We start from the raw sequence: 14,625 nt of genomic DNA, 5'->3' as shown, positions 1-14,625 counted from the left end.
GGAATATTTGCTCCCCGTACAATTGGCGCCGTCTGTGGGAAGCTTGACAGATAAAACCTTGTCTTCCAGGTTCATCTGATCACCGTCCATGGCGAACAACGACGAGTTTCCGTTGTCCGCCATCGACGGAGCCACCTCGGAGTATACCCGAAGGAGAGAGGGACCTCCAGCTGTCCACCCAATGGCTGACTTGGGAACGCCCACTGGCGGACAGTCAGGAGACGCGCGGGACAAGCGCGGACGAAGTCATGGACATTCACGGAGTCCAGACGGTCACCGGCGGAGGAGAGACTCGCACGCCAGGCGACTGGAAAGCAAGTTGAGAGATCAAGATGCTGTCATCCGGCGAATGGCGGCGGAGATGGAAGATCTCAAGCGGCATGTCAAAGGGAAGGGTGTAGTTGGAGTGGGAGACCACAGTGAGCGCACCCTATCCCGCCGTTCAGGCGGTCAGAGTCAGCGACGTACTCAGTCAATGTCCATTACCAGAAGTTACTAGGTTGGTGATTCCGACGTGGGTGCAGGGAAGTCTAGCGCGCAAGACAGCACCTATAAGCCCTCACGTCCGGAGACGACGTCGAGGTACTCTTACTCCGCTCAATCAGAGGATTTACGGGCGGTCTTAAAGGAGCGGGCCCGTCGGCGAGAAGCCTAGAGAATACCAGCTTTCCAGCGACTATCTTACGGGGTTCACGCCAGCGAGGAGGTCGGAATGCCTCCGCCCCGCCAAGCAGTGCCACTCCTTGAAGATATGGACTTGGCCAGGCTGAGTGCCACTTCTTTCTCCCTGGAAATTGAAACAACACCACTTCCGGCAGGCTTCCACCAGCCTAAGTTCACACTTTATGACGGAAGAACCGATCCATACATGCATGTGAGCCACTTCCGACAGGTTATGGCCGAACATAGGCGCAATGACGGACTTATGTGCCTAATCTTCCCGTCAAGTTTGGGCGAGCTGGGCTTAAAGTGGTTCGAGCGGTTGCCTGAAGGGAGCATACAAAGGTGGCATCAGTTGGCCGAGGCGTTTGTTACACGCTTCAAAACCAACACAAAAACACCAAAGGAAGTCGATCACTTGCTAAGTGTCAAGATGGAACCGTGCGACACACTGAAGGCATACAACTCAAGGTACTGGGAAACCTTCAACGAAATCTTGGACTGCCCGGTCAACCTTGCAATCACACAGTACAAGCGAGGTCTCCCGGTCGGACATAGACTGTGGGACTCGCTTACCATGCACCAGCCGACCTCCATGGGCCAGCTCATGCAGCGCATCAATGAGCATATCCGTGTAGAAGATGACGCGTCAGCTTCTACTGTGAAGGTCAGTCCGGTAGCAACAGACAAGAAGACAGCAGGCAAAGTGCACGCAGTTGGGCAAGAGCCCAGCCGCTCAGGTGACCAAGCAGAGGAATCAGACCGTGGTTCAAACCGCAAAAACCGGGGTAGAGGACGTCGGAATGACCGGGATGACTACCCCCGAGATGACGTAGCGGACGCAAACCGAAGGTTGAAGGCTAGGACTGGCATAACCACGGTCTTTAAGATTCCAATCTATCGCATACTTAGTGAAATTCGAGACGAGGAGTATGTCCGGTTTCCTGCTAAGTTGGGCGATGGACAGAAGGGCTACAATCCGCGGTATCGTTGCACGTTCCACCGGGAGAGAGGCCACCGGACTGAGGATTGTTTGCCTTTGAGGCAGCACTTAGAAGAGCTTCTCGCAGCCGGGCACCTGGACCTTTACATTGATGGCGGCGTGAAACCGAATCAGGCCCCGGTCGATTCCAGGGGACAGGATGACCGAGACGCACCGCCGCAGGGAGTAATCAATGTCATCCACGGTATCGTGGAACCAGAGCGAGTTTGCGAACTCCGGGGCATGATAAAGAAGGCCGAACATATGAGGGAAGTTTTGTCGGTACAGCCGGCCATCAAAAGGGGGAAGACAGAAGAAAAAGAAGTGATTAGTTTCACCTCAAGGGATCTAGAATGTATCCAGACGCCGCACAACGATACCCTAGTGGTAACGCTACGCGTCAAGGAATTTGATGTTAAACGGATTTTGATCGATAAGGGAAGCTCGGTCGAGATCATGTATTATGATGCGTTCAAGCAGCTTAAACTCCGGGAGACAGACTTGGCTCCGGCGAATTCGCCACTAGTTGGATTCAACTCGCAACCAGAGTGGCCTTTGGGAAAGATTATCCTGCCGGTCAAAGCGGGATCCGTGGTCAAACAAGTTGAGTTTTAGGTGCTGTAAGTGCCTTCGACGTACAACCTTATCCTTGGAAGGGGATGGCTACACGCCATGCAAGCCGTGGCATCAACTTTTCACCAAGTAATGAGATTCCCCTCGGCTATGGGGGCAATCGAGGAGATTTGGGGCGATCAGGTCATGTCCAAACAGTGCTTCGTGGCGGTCAACGGAAGCCGAGCTGCCAAAGGATTCGTTCAAATGATTGAGGGACCGGAGGACCAGGGTGTTTTGGATGATGTGGGTACCAAGGCCAAAGATAAGGCTGTTGAGGAATTGGTTGAGGTACGGATTGATACCGAGCAGCCGGACAAATTCTTCTTGCTCGGTTCAAATCTCACGGCCATAGAGAGGATCGAGATGATTGAGTTTTTGATGGCGAATATCGAAGTCTTTGCATGGTCGCCTTATGACATGCCTGGCCTCGACCCAAGTTTTATTTGCCATCACCTCAATGTCTTCCCTGGAGCGAAGCCAGTCATCTAGCGAACAAGGAGATCGGCACTACATCACGCCGAGGTAGTTGCAGAAGAGGTGAAGAATCTGCTTGAGGCACGAGCAATTCAGGAAGTGCACTACCCTCGGTGGATCTCCAACACGGTAGCGGTGCCCAAGAAGAATGGAAAGTGGCGAGTTTGCGTCGACTATAAGACAGTCAACCGAGCTTGTCCCAAAGATAGCTTCCCTTTACCACGAATTGACCAGCTTGTGGACTTGACGGCTGGACACAACAGGCTCAGTTTCTTGGATGCCTACCGCGGCTACCATTAGATTGCCATGCATGGGCCTGACCGAGAGATCACCTCTTTCACGACTCCGAGGGGACTCTTCTGCTACCGAGTGATGCCTTTTGGTTTAAAAAATGCCGGGGCAACCTTTCAGAGGATGGTAACCAAAATGTTTGCTCCCTTGCTTGGCCGGACAATGGAGGCTTACATCGATGATATGGTGGTAAAGAGCCGACATGAGGCAAACCATTTGTCCGACTTAGCCGAGATGTTTGCCATTCTAAAGAAGCACAAGCTGCGCTTGAATGCGTCAAAGTGTGCCTTTGGCGTGGGATCCGGGAAATTTTTGGGATTCCTAGTCACGAACCGAGGCATTGAAGCAGACCCTACTCAGATCAGAGCCGTGCAAAAATTGAAACAGCCCAGCTCGGTTAAGGACGTGCAGCATCTGGTCGGGATGGCCGCCGCGCTTAATCGGTTTATAAGCCGGTCATCAGATCGCTGCCGCCCTTTCTTTCAAGCATTGAAGTCAAAGTTCTCATGGGACGACGAATGTGACCGAGCTTTGGCAGAGCTCAAGGAATATCTGTCTTCTCCGCCACTGTTGGTTACACCAGAACCGGGTGAGGAACTCTACCTTTACCTTGCCGTCTCCCAGCACGCAGTCAGTGCGGTGCTGGTTCGGGCTGAAGGAATCAAGCACCTCCCAATTTTTTATGTCAGCAAAACTTTGTTACCGGCAGAGTCGAGATACTTGCCGTTGGAGAAGCTTGCTTTAGCCTTGATGATGGCTTCAAGAAAATTGGCGCACTATTTCCACGCCCATACCATTGTCGTACTGACTGCGTTTCCCCTCAAGGCCTTGTTTGAACGGGCGGACTTTTCAGGCCGAATTCTTAAGTGGGCGGTCGAGTTGGGACAGTTTGATGTCAAGTTCCAGCCGCGCACTGCTATAAAAGCCCAGGCCTTGGCAGATTTTGTCGCCGAGTTCTCACCTGGCATTCATCCGGTATGCCCGGTCGACATTACCGAGGCAGATGGTGAGATGCACGCAATGCCAGCCGAGGTACAACCAGTTGAAGGAGGTAGCGCCGCGGAGTTAGCGCGTACCATCGAAGTTCCCTCAGTTTGCATGGTCAAACCACCCGGTGATGCGATGACGGAGTTGTGTATCACCAACCCATCCACTCTGTCCGGTCCCGCATCACCAAGGGGGGAAGAAATTGAACCACACCGCTCAGAACTTGATGATTCGCCTACGGACTTGGGCATTTCGAACCAACTTGCTGAGTCCGGTGCCGAATCATCAAGGGGGGAAGGAATGGTTCCACACAGCTCAGAACCTGCGGCCGGCTTCACACCGCAACCTGATGATTCGCCCACGGACTTGAGCATTACAGAACAACTTGCTGAGTCCGGTGTCGAATCACCAAGGGGCACTGAATTTGAACCGGTCAACATCGAACTTGACACCGCACAGCCGAGCAATTGTGATCCCATTGCCCTTCGCAAATCTCAGGACCCATCCGACTGCTGGAAGCTTTTTGTGGGGGACATGTGGAAGCTTTTTGTTGATGGAGCGTCCAACCGCCATGGTGCCGGCCTAGGTATTGTTCTTATCTCCCCGGATGGCCTAACCATTGAACATTCAATCACGCTTGGCTTCCCGGCATCTAACAACGAGGCTGAGTACGAGGCCCTTCTTGCAGGGCTAAAAAGTGCAATTCAAATGAAGGCTGCCGAGCTTCTGGTATATAGTGATTCCCAGCTTGTGGTTAACCAAGTCTCTGGGATTTACGAAGCAAAGGACAATAGAATGGCGAAGTACCAAGCTCTGGTCAAAGAGCATATCAAGCAGTTTGAGGCAATCAGAGTCCAACAAATTGGTCGTGAAGAAAACAGCCGAGCTGATGAGCTGGCCGGCCTCGCCTCCATGGTGGACAGGACATCTCCACATCCCTTGTTAATTGACTTTCTTCCGCGGCCAAGCATTGAAGACGCCGGGCAGACGGATGTACTCTGCGCCGCGCTAGGTCTTTCTTGGATGGACCTCTTGATCTTGTTCCTCCGAGACCGGACTCTTCCGACTGACAAGAAAGAAGCACACAAAATCCGGGTGAAGTCGGAGCGGTTTTGACTCTCTTCATCTGGCGCGTTATATAAGAAGTCATTCACTGGTCCTTATTTAAAGTGCGTGCACCCGAGCAGTGTGGAGGCCTTCTTACACGAAATTCATGAAGGCATTTGTGGCAGCCACATAGGAGGCAGGTCCTTGGCCTACCGTGCTATTTCGCAGGGTTACTGGTGGCCGTGCATGCAGGCCGACGCACAAAAATATGTTCGCAAGTGCGAAAAATGCCAGAAATTCGCCCATCAGATCCACCAGCCTACCAGGGAACTTCTTCCCCTCACCAGTCCTTGGCCCTTCGCCATGTGGGGGCTAGATATAGTGGGACCACTGCCAACAGCACCGGGCAACCGAAAATTCTTCATCGCGGCCACAGATTACTTCACAAAGTGGGTTGAAGCTGAGCCCTTGGCAACCATTAAAGAGAAAGACGTGAAGCGGTTTGTCTGGCAGAACGTGGTCACGCGGTTTGGCGTCCCCAAGATTTTGATCTCTGACAACGGCACCCAGTTTGACGGTCGCCTATTCAGAGGATTTTGTGAAGATTTGAAGATAGAATTCTACAACTCCACCCCGGCTTACCTGCAGTCCAATGGTCAAGCCGAAGCATCGAACAAGACTATCCTGGATGGGTTGAAGAAACGGCTGGAAAAGGCCAAAGGCAAGTGGGATGAGGAATTACCTAGCGTCCTTTGGGCATACAGAACAACCCCGCAACGTTCCACCGGGGAAACTCCATTTGCTTTGGCTTATAGCATGGAGGCGGTCATACCCTTGGAAGTTGAAATGCCCACCCTCAGAAGCGAGAGTTTTGAGCCCGAGCTGAATACCGAGGCTATTGCCTTGGAGCTGGACCTAGTGGACGAGCGTCGGGAGAAGGCCCTTATCCATGTGGCCGCCTACCAACAGGAGCTCTCAAAGAAGTATAACAAGACGGTGCACCCCAGACCGTTCAAAGTTGGTGATTGGGTTTTGAGGAAGATTATGGGCAACACCCTGGTGCCAGGAGAAGGCAAACTAGGGGCAAATTGGGAAGGACCCTACAAGATCACTGGTTTGGCGGGCAAGGGGGCTTACCACTTGGAGGATTTAGAGGGAAGAGCAATACCCCGGCCATGGAATGCGGCTAACTTGAAACTGTATTATTTTTAAGCTTTTGCTTTCTTTTCTTGTGCAAAGAAATTTTTTGGCTTGCACCACAGCATGTAATTCTTTTTGTCAATTTATAAAATTAATTTTGCCTTAGCATTTGGACTGTTGTTTTCATGTTACGGACCGTGATGATGTACTCCGGTGGGAACAGCTGGTGTTTTGTCCAACTTCGGATTCCCAACCAAGATGATGTACTCCGGTTGGAAGAGTTGGTGTCTTGTCCAACTTCGCATTCCCAACCGAGATGATGTACTCCGGTTGGAAGAGTTGGTGTCTTGTCCAACTTCGCATTCCCAACCGAGATGATGTACTCCGGTTGGAAGAGTTGGTGTCTTGTCCAACTTAGGATTCCTAACCGAGATGATGTACTCCGGTTGGAAGAGTTGGTGTCTTGTCCAACTTCGCATTCCCAACCGAGATGATGTACTCCGGTTGGAAGAGTTGGTGTCTTGTCCAACTTAGGATTCCTAACCGAGATGATGTACTCCGGTTGGAAGAGTTGGTGTCTTGTCCAACTTCGCATTCCCAACCGAGATAATGTACTCCGGTTGGAAGAGTTGGTGTCTTGTCCAGCTTAGGATTCCCAACCGAGATGATGTACTCCGGTTGGAAGAGTTGGGGTCTTGTCCAACTTAGGATTCCCAACCGAGATGATGTACTCCGGTTGGAAGTGTTGATTTGTTCAACTTTGTTACAACCGAGATGGGATTTCGGTTCATGAATTTGTTTTGTTATGCTGAAGTGCTTCGACCGTGTTATGGATTCCGGTCGACAAAGTGTTGTTCAAACGATGAGTTATACCGAGATATTTTGTTGAAGATGGAATTGATTACTACCGTGCAAACACTTAGAAAAATTTGAGTTTCTCATTGAAAAGAAAATCATTACAAAAGGTGGGGACAGAGCGCAGTTACATCAAAAGAGTTGGAAGCAAAAATACAAAAACAAGGAAAAAGAGAACTAAACTAGGGGGGAGAGATTGGTGAACTCGTCCTCGCCAGCATCAAGGTTGATGGTAGAACTGACGTCTTGGGCACCGGGCTCAGCATTGCCGGGCTGCTCTTGCACTTCGGCCTCCTCTTCCTCAGAATTTGTGTCATCCTCCCCATCTTCAAGTCCTTCCTCGGCCTCTGCTTGCAGAGCGCTGAATACGTCGTTTGCGTAAGGCACAAGGTGGACCGGTAGCGAAGCTGGAGGAGGGTTGGCAAATACGTCGGTGTCGGAGCCTTGGCCGAGGTGTTCGCAGGCAGACTTCCAGCCTGCTTTGAAGTAGATGTCTTGCGTTGCAAAGACTTGCTTCTTGTAGCTCTCCTCGGCCTCGTTAAAGCCGGCGGTGTTTGCAGCCCGGCAAGCTTTCTTCTTCGATTTCTTCAGGGTAGCCACCTCGGTCTCGAGCTCATTTTGTTTTTTCTCGGCCGCATCCAGCTGGCCGAGCAGTCTGTTATTGTCGGAGTTGGCCATCTCAAGAGAAGACTTAGCCCGGCCGAGCTCGGCTTGAAGGCTTTCAACCTGGCTGGCTGTGTCGTTGGCTTTCTGCCTAAGTCTGTGGATACGCTCCAAGACCAGGTGTTGTTTTTGAATGGCCTGCAAAAACAAAAGCCACGTTGATTAGATAGGAGACCGAGCAAAAAAGGAACCGGGCAAGCACTTGTGAAATTTTCAAAGGAACATCGACTTACCCTGGCCATAGACTTCACCGACGATTTGACCAACCGAGTGTCGGGGACGTGGTCGCAGCCGACCACGTCGCTCGGTAGTAGCAGGGCTTTGGACAGATCGAAGGCGAGCAGATGCTCTTTATCCGCCTTGATCGAAGCCGTCGCCGGGATATCTTGACCCCGGTGCTTCAATTGTGGGCGCCAGGCCGGCACTGGGGCGGGGGCGTTTGTTGGGTGCTCGGTGGTAAGCTCGGTGACTAGCTCGGCGGACGGGTCTGCCCGAGCTCTTTTTCCGGCACGACGTGCAGCGGGTTCTCGGCTGGATTGCCCGGCGGATTGAGTGGCAAGGGCGACCACGGCGCCACTGGATTGATCGGCCGCTGGCGACCGAGTTACTACGCTCGGCACCTCGACGGATATGGCGGTAAGAAGGTTCTTGATTCTGCTGCGCTTGGCCATTTATTGTTCCTCGGTCAGGCGAATGAGGGGAACGTCAGAAAGGGAAGGATCTGGAGGCGGCGAAGGAGCGCGGAGGAAGTCAGTTACTCTACTCCGGCGCGGAGCAGAATATCTGTATGTCGGTGTGTAGCCAAGTAATTCGTTGCAATCTCGGCGAGGATACCTAAGCACAGTCCGAATTGCTTCGACGTTTGGGAATTGATAGTTGGCTTGCAAGGCTTAGATTGCTGCAAAAGAAACAGGAAAACCAGTTAGTTACAAAGTAAAGAGTTAAGCTAACCGAGCAAGTTTGAGTGGCTTACATGAAGAACCGAAGTCCTTATTTATGAACCAGCCCGGTACCTCGGCTGTTTCGTAATTTCCCGACACCCAGAAAAAATCGTCGTCGTGCAGATCTTTATCCGGGGTGCCGGTTACAATTTTTTCCTTGCCCGGTCTAATCTTCAAGTAATATGCTAGGCCGTCGCCGGTGTGGCCCATTGTGTATTGCCTTAATATCTCGGCTAGACCTAAGTGGGTGCCTAGCCGATTGTTCAATTCGTGAACGCCGTTGATTATTCTATAGGTATTGGTTGACACTTGTGTGGGTGCCAGCCCGGTGCGGCGAATGAACTCGGTTATAAGAGGGTTGAGCGGGAAACGGAGTCCCCCTTCGACAATTGAGAGCACGGTGAAGGGGCATTGGTCAAGTCTGCCCCAAGGTGTGGTCTCCTCTTCAGCCAATTCAAGACGAACATCGGCCGGAATGCCGTAATCCTCTCTGAAAGCAGCTAGCGCGGCTGGAGTATCCACTAGGAAGCAGAATTTCCCCATTTGTGGCCGGCTTAGTGTATCCCAGCTGAGGGGTTTGGCACTGGTTATTGGATGCTGCTCGGTCCTGAGAGCCTCAGGAATGACAGTGGTCCCCTTGGACTCTGCAGGAAAAGGATGGCAAGTATTAAGTGTTAGCGCGGTCGCGCAAAAGGAGCGGGATTTTAGCTCGGTCATTTAGAGTGCCAAACCACCTCGGTTCTCTAATTCTATCTAAGGAGCCCGGTCGCCCAAGCAGACCAGATGTTAGCCCGGTTGAACGACCAAGTCCTTTTGTTATCTCGGTTTCTGCTGGGGTCGAGACAAACTTGTTATTTGCTCGGTTGGACTGGTTTTTTGGATCAAAAGAGGATCAAGAGCCCGGTTCACCCCAGTTTTTCAGTGTTCATCATGAAGATATAGAACACCAAGAATAATGGGAGGTTAGGTGCGGATTCTACGACCTATGCCCTAATAGCTATGTTTTTGTGCCCTAATGTGTGTATTATGAAAGAAAACAGCAACTTAAGAAGGAATGAAGATCTTACCTGTGAAGGGCTCGAGCTGTCCTTCCAAGCACGAAGAATGACAGTCGAGATAGAAGAGATGGCTTGAGCTTTGGATCGTCAGGTAGTAGAAAGGCAGTAGGAAGAAATGGCGTTAGGAGGGTCGTGTATATGTAAGAACGAAAAGCCGCCAAAATTCAAAACACTGGCACGGACGGCGGGTTGGCTGCCCGATGACCAATGGCAGCCCGCCACGTGTCCCTATTTATGGCAATATCAGTACTGAAGCGACGGGTTAAAAAGTCGAAGAGCCAACCGAGCTACTTCCGAAGAAGAGGGCGTCATCCGTGGCGGATAACCGGGCAAGTTTGCGGCCAGTTTGTTGACCAGTTCGGTTGCCTTCTGGCCTCTTGGAGACCGGAGAAGTGTTATCTCGGTTGAAGAGAATAATCCCAGTCACGCTTCCGCGGACGGAATTAAGGGGCAATTGAGAGGGTGATTTATGTTCAGGAGTTGGGCCGAAGTAACGGCCGAGCAGATTGAGAGCCCAACGGTGCATGGGGCCGAGATGATTGGCCATCCGCCAAGAAGTGGGCTGCCAGAACTTGAGCCGAGAAGAACTTGGGCCAAGTATGAGTCACCCCGGCCCAAGACGGAGCTCGGCTAGATAGCGCCTGGTTGGACCGAGCTGCCTGATTAGGGGATGGCTGAAGCCAGACAAGCTGAGTGACCGGCGCCAGGAAAGGCGTGGTCAACCGAGGAGATTGTTTGACCAGCAGAAAGGCCGACCAAAGGAGTTACCCGGGCTAGGCGCTGCCGGGATGCCGCCTAGCCCGGTCCTCCATGTGTTTATCCGGTTAGGTGCTTGGGTATGAAGCATGGCATGGCTGTGGTAGAGCAGCTCGGCTGCCGAGCTCCAGCTGTGAAGTCAGGCAGTTGAGATTAGGTGATGATCGGCAAGGTTTACGCTGACAGATGGGATAGCAGAGCCACGTGTCAAGAGAAGACAGGGAGTGGATATGGGGCTCAGAATGTATATAAGCATGTCTGCGCCCCCATATGCGGGACGAACACTTTGTAAGGATTTTCTTACACTAAAACACCCCCCCTCTCTCTCTCTCTATCCTAAGGTGTGTGCTAACTTGATCGTCGGAGGGTTTTTCCGGCCACACACCGCCGGGTAGCTCACCGTTATTTGCTCGCAGGTGATTGGACAGAAACGGAGCTCGGAAGAAAGGAGTAAGGGCTTGCCGGAATATTTGCTCCCCGTACAGGTTTAAATTTAAGTTATATTTTAAGTGATTAAGTAATTTTTTTTTAAACATAGTGATTAAGTCCAGTTGATCAAAACTTTTGTATCTCGTGAGGAAGTTAAAATTTCAAGTCAGAAGACTTTTCTCCCTTGAATTACTATGTACCAAAAATATAAGACATCTTTTACTAAAATAATGGATTAACTTCTTGGAATCTAGAAAAGAAAATTAGTAAGTGAAAAGTAATTTTCATTTCCATTAAGAAAAAGGGCATTTCATGACCAAGATGATCTTGATTTGATTTGGTCCATGTGTTGGTGCTGTTTCTCTTTCTTGAGTTGTTGATTACTACGGGACTTTGCTTGTAAAGTCCAATTCAATGAAACCAATCATGAGTTTTCTCTACATAAGTTTTTATTTTTTTTAAACATATATGTAGTATTTTATTTTATATTAAAGTAAAGTCGTATAAAATGCTTTCCATCATTGGATTCTCTACTCTTAGATTTGTAGAGGCCATTACTGAGTTGGGTGGTGTTGACAAGTTTCAAAAGCTCATGAAAAAAGGATGGTTTGACTCGAGTGGTGTTTTTATGTTTGGTTGTATTTTTATTTATGTTTATAATTCATTAAATATATTAAATTTGTTTGCTGAACTATTTTAAAAAATTTATAATATTTTTGTAAATTTATGAAAACATCTTAAATTTTAGAAAACATACGATTTTTATATTTTGAAAATTGCTTTCGTGCAAAATAAAAATGATATTGATTTTGAATTTTTATTATTTTTATATATGAAAAGATAAAAAAAACAAAGCCAAATAATTAGTCGCAAATAACTCAAGTGAGTAGAGGATGAGTGGTCTCTTGTCATGTTTCAAAACAACTTCAAGTGGAATAATTTTATTAAGATATTGGCCACTAATATCGCACACACTTAACACTAAAAGTGTATTAATATTAAGAATACAAAATTAAAACACAAAATAAGTCACATAAAATACAATGGTAAGTTATGATTTATTTTGAATGTACGTCTCTCCACAATTAGTTATAAGTCTTTTATTATATTTTTTATGAATCATTTTGTATTCTTAATATTACTGTTTAAAAATATATATATATATATATATAATTATATGTGAATTTCAAAAGGGTAACTTGACCATTTTCACACCCATCCATATTGACTTTGAGTGAGAAAGAGAGAGTCATCAAACACTCACTCATGACCATGGCGACTAAGGAGTCACCATCCTAGATTACATGTTAGTAAAAAGCTAAGCTAGTAAATCTACTTAGATTGATTTTTGTTGCCAAACTCTTTTTTTTTAGAGAGAGAGAGAGTAAAGAAAGAAAAGGGAGAGGAATGATAGAAATGATAAAAGGTGGTATTGGAATCCAAGTGCAAATTGACACAATATAAAATTGCCACCATTTTCCTTTGTTTATTATGTTTTGCAGCCTTACATAATACTTACCTCATATGGGAATGAAAGAGACCATATGATGGATTTACTCAACAAGAAATTGAGTATGTTACATTTATTAGAGAATTGGGTGGAAATAAAGGGGAGGGATATCATTGTCCTTTGTCACTTTGCATTCATGGTTACACTCATGTTGTTCACTATTTCTTTTTTGTATGTGTAGAAATGACATCATTTACATCACTTTCTATTTATTATAGTATTTAGGTTGCTTCTTAGTGCAAGTATTGAGCATTTGGCTTCATCCAATAAGAATTGAGACATCTTATTGCACTTTTATTCTACTTAATGGTTGTGAAAAGATTGTTCAAAGTAAAAAAAAATTATGCATAAATAGATTTTTCACAATATATTCTCGTTGTTGGATATAAATGTATTTTTTTACTTGATTTTTTATTTATTTATTATCATTAGATACAAATGCATGAGTTTCGTGCGTATGTAAAGTGTAATATTATAGACTCCAAAATGTTATTCTTAAATTTATTCATACTAATAGAGAATTAGGTTTTAATTGATTCTTAAATAAATTAGTAATTGACATCTAACCGTTCACTTCACTAAAAATAAATTTAAGAGCTAGAGGTCATGAGTATCTTCCATTTAGAATTTTGGGCTTTGCTATCTTTACATTTAGTATTTTGCGTATTAATATGAACTCTATGATATTTGTGTCTAGTAATAAGAAAATATTATGAGATTATTTTTATAACATTAGTTCTATGTATAGGGAAATTCTATTTTCACACATTTAATTAACTCAGTATACATATTTAATGAAATATTATTTTAACGGCAATTATACCCTAAACTAAAATGACCATAATGGACATCCACTAGTATCCATAATATTATATGAAAATATTTTTTGTATACATCTTTTAAAAACAAAATAATCTCGGTGTACACCTTTTGAGTAAAACAAAACTAAACCCTAATTTTTCTATTGTTGTCACTTTACTTGCTATACACTCTATACTCCTCTATTACTTGCAAATTAATACACTCATAACAGCTCATATTGTTTTAATCTCTAGATTTATACTCTATTAGTAATGAAAAGATTAGTTTTTTCGTACAGAACTTTTTTTATTTTATTTTTCCTTTCGCAGTTTTTAGTCGGACAACCAGTGCAGAATTATTTCATTATATTTGGACATCAACTACCGAATTATTTCATTATATTCTGACATCAACTGTTGAAAGTTTTTTTTTATTTTTTTTAGAATAAATTTGTCTAACTAATCACTTTTATTCGAAAGTTAAGTTTCAAATCAAATGTATAATTTCGGAAAACTAGTGCTGAAATCTCCGAATTGAAAAATATAAATAAAAAGTAAAAAATAAAAACAAAAAAAAGTGTGGAAAGGAGGGTTGAGTGGTGTGTGTACAATGATTATGAGTGAAAGGGTATAATTGTAACTTTTAGTATGTGAATTGAGAAAATTAATTAATAATCAAATTAATAAATATGTGTACTAAGAAAAAATATATACCAAAATAATTAAGTGTGTGGAAATAACATTTTCCACTATTTACAAGAACATCCTTTTTTTTAGCCTCTCACATTTTTCAAAAGGTCAAGATTAAAAAATAAAAAATAAATAAATGAAGTGTAAATATTATTGCCAAAACTAATACTAACATTTAAGGAGTATAAATTTAATAGCCACTTGTAGTTGAGTTTTAGTGTTATGGCCAAAACTTCTTTTCATGATCTTAGGGACCGTTGGGGTCATTTTCAACTTTTTGTTGTTTATGGACAATCATTAATATCATTTAACCCTACAATAAAATTTTAAAAAATAAATTAAAAAAATTTATTGTTTCAAACTATTGTGTGCTTCTAGAGCATTGCTAATAACGCCTCAGTAGCTATCATGGATGGGCATTGGTCGAGTGGCCGTCCAACTCATAATTTAAAAATTTTGAGATTTAATATTGAGTAATACTAGAGATTTCAAAAATTCTATCAAAAGTTTTACCAATTGTCTCACATGGGTCCCATGTGAGACATTTGGTAAAACTTTTTATAGAATATTTGGGGCCTTTAACATTTTTATTTAATATTTTAAGCCACGGATTGAATTTTTAACTCTGTTTATTAAATAATTTTGACTTGAAAATAGTCATGAGGTTAGTTCGGTCTAATTATTAATATATTTTACAAGTTATATAAATGTGTATAATTTATTAATT

Source organism: Camellia sinensis, chromosome 14 (genome assembly GCF_055761805.1).
Source record: "Camellia sinensis isolate YWXY chromosome 14, ASM5576180v1, whole genome shotgun sequence".
Classification (NCBI taxonomy): Eukaryota; Viridiplantae; Streptophyta; class Magnoliopsida; order Ericales; family Theaceae; genus Camellia; species Camellia sinensis.
The sequence above is the reverse complement of the archived record's forward strand: the minus strand, read 5'-3'. Positions refer to the sequence as shown.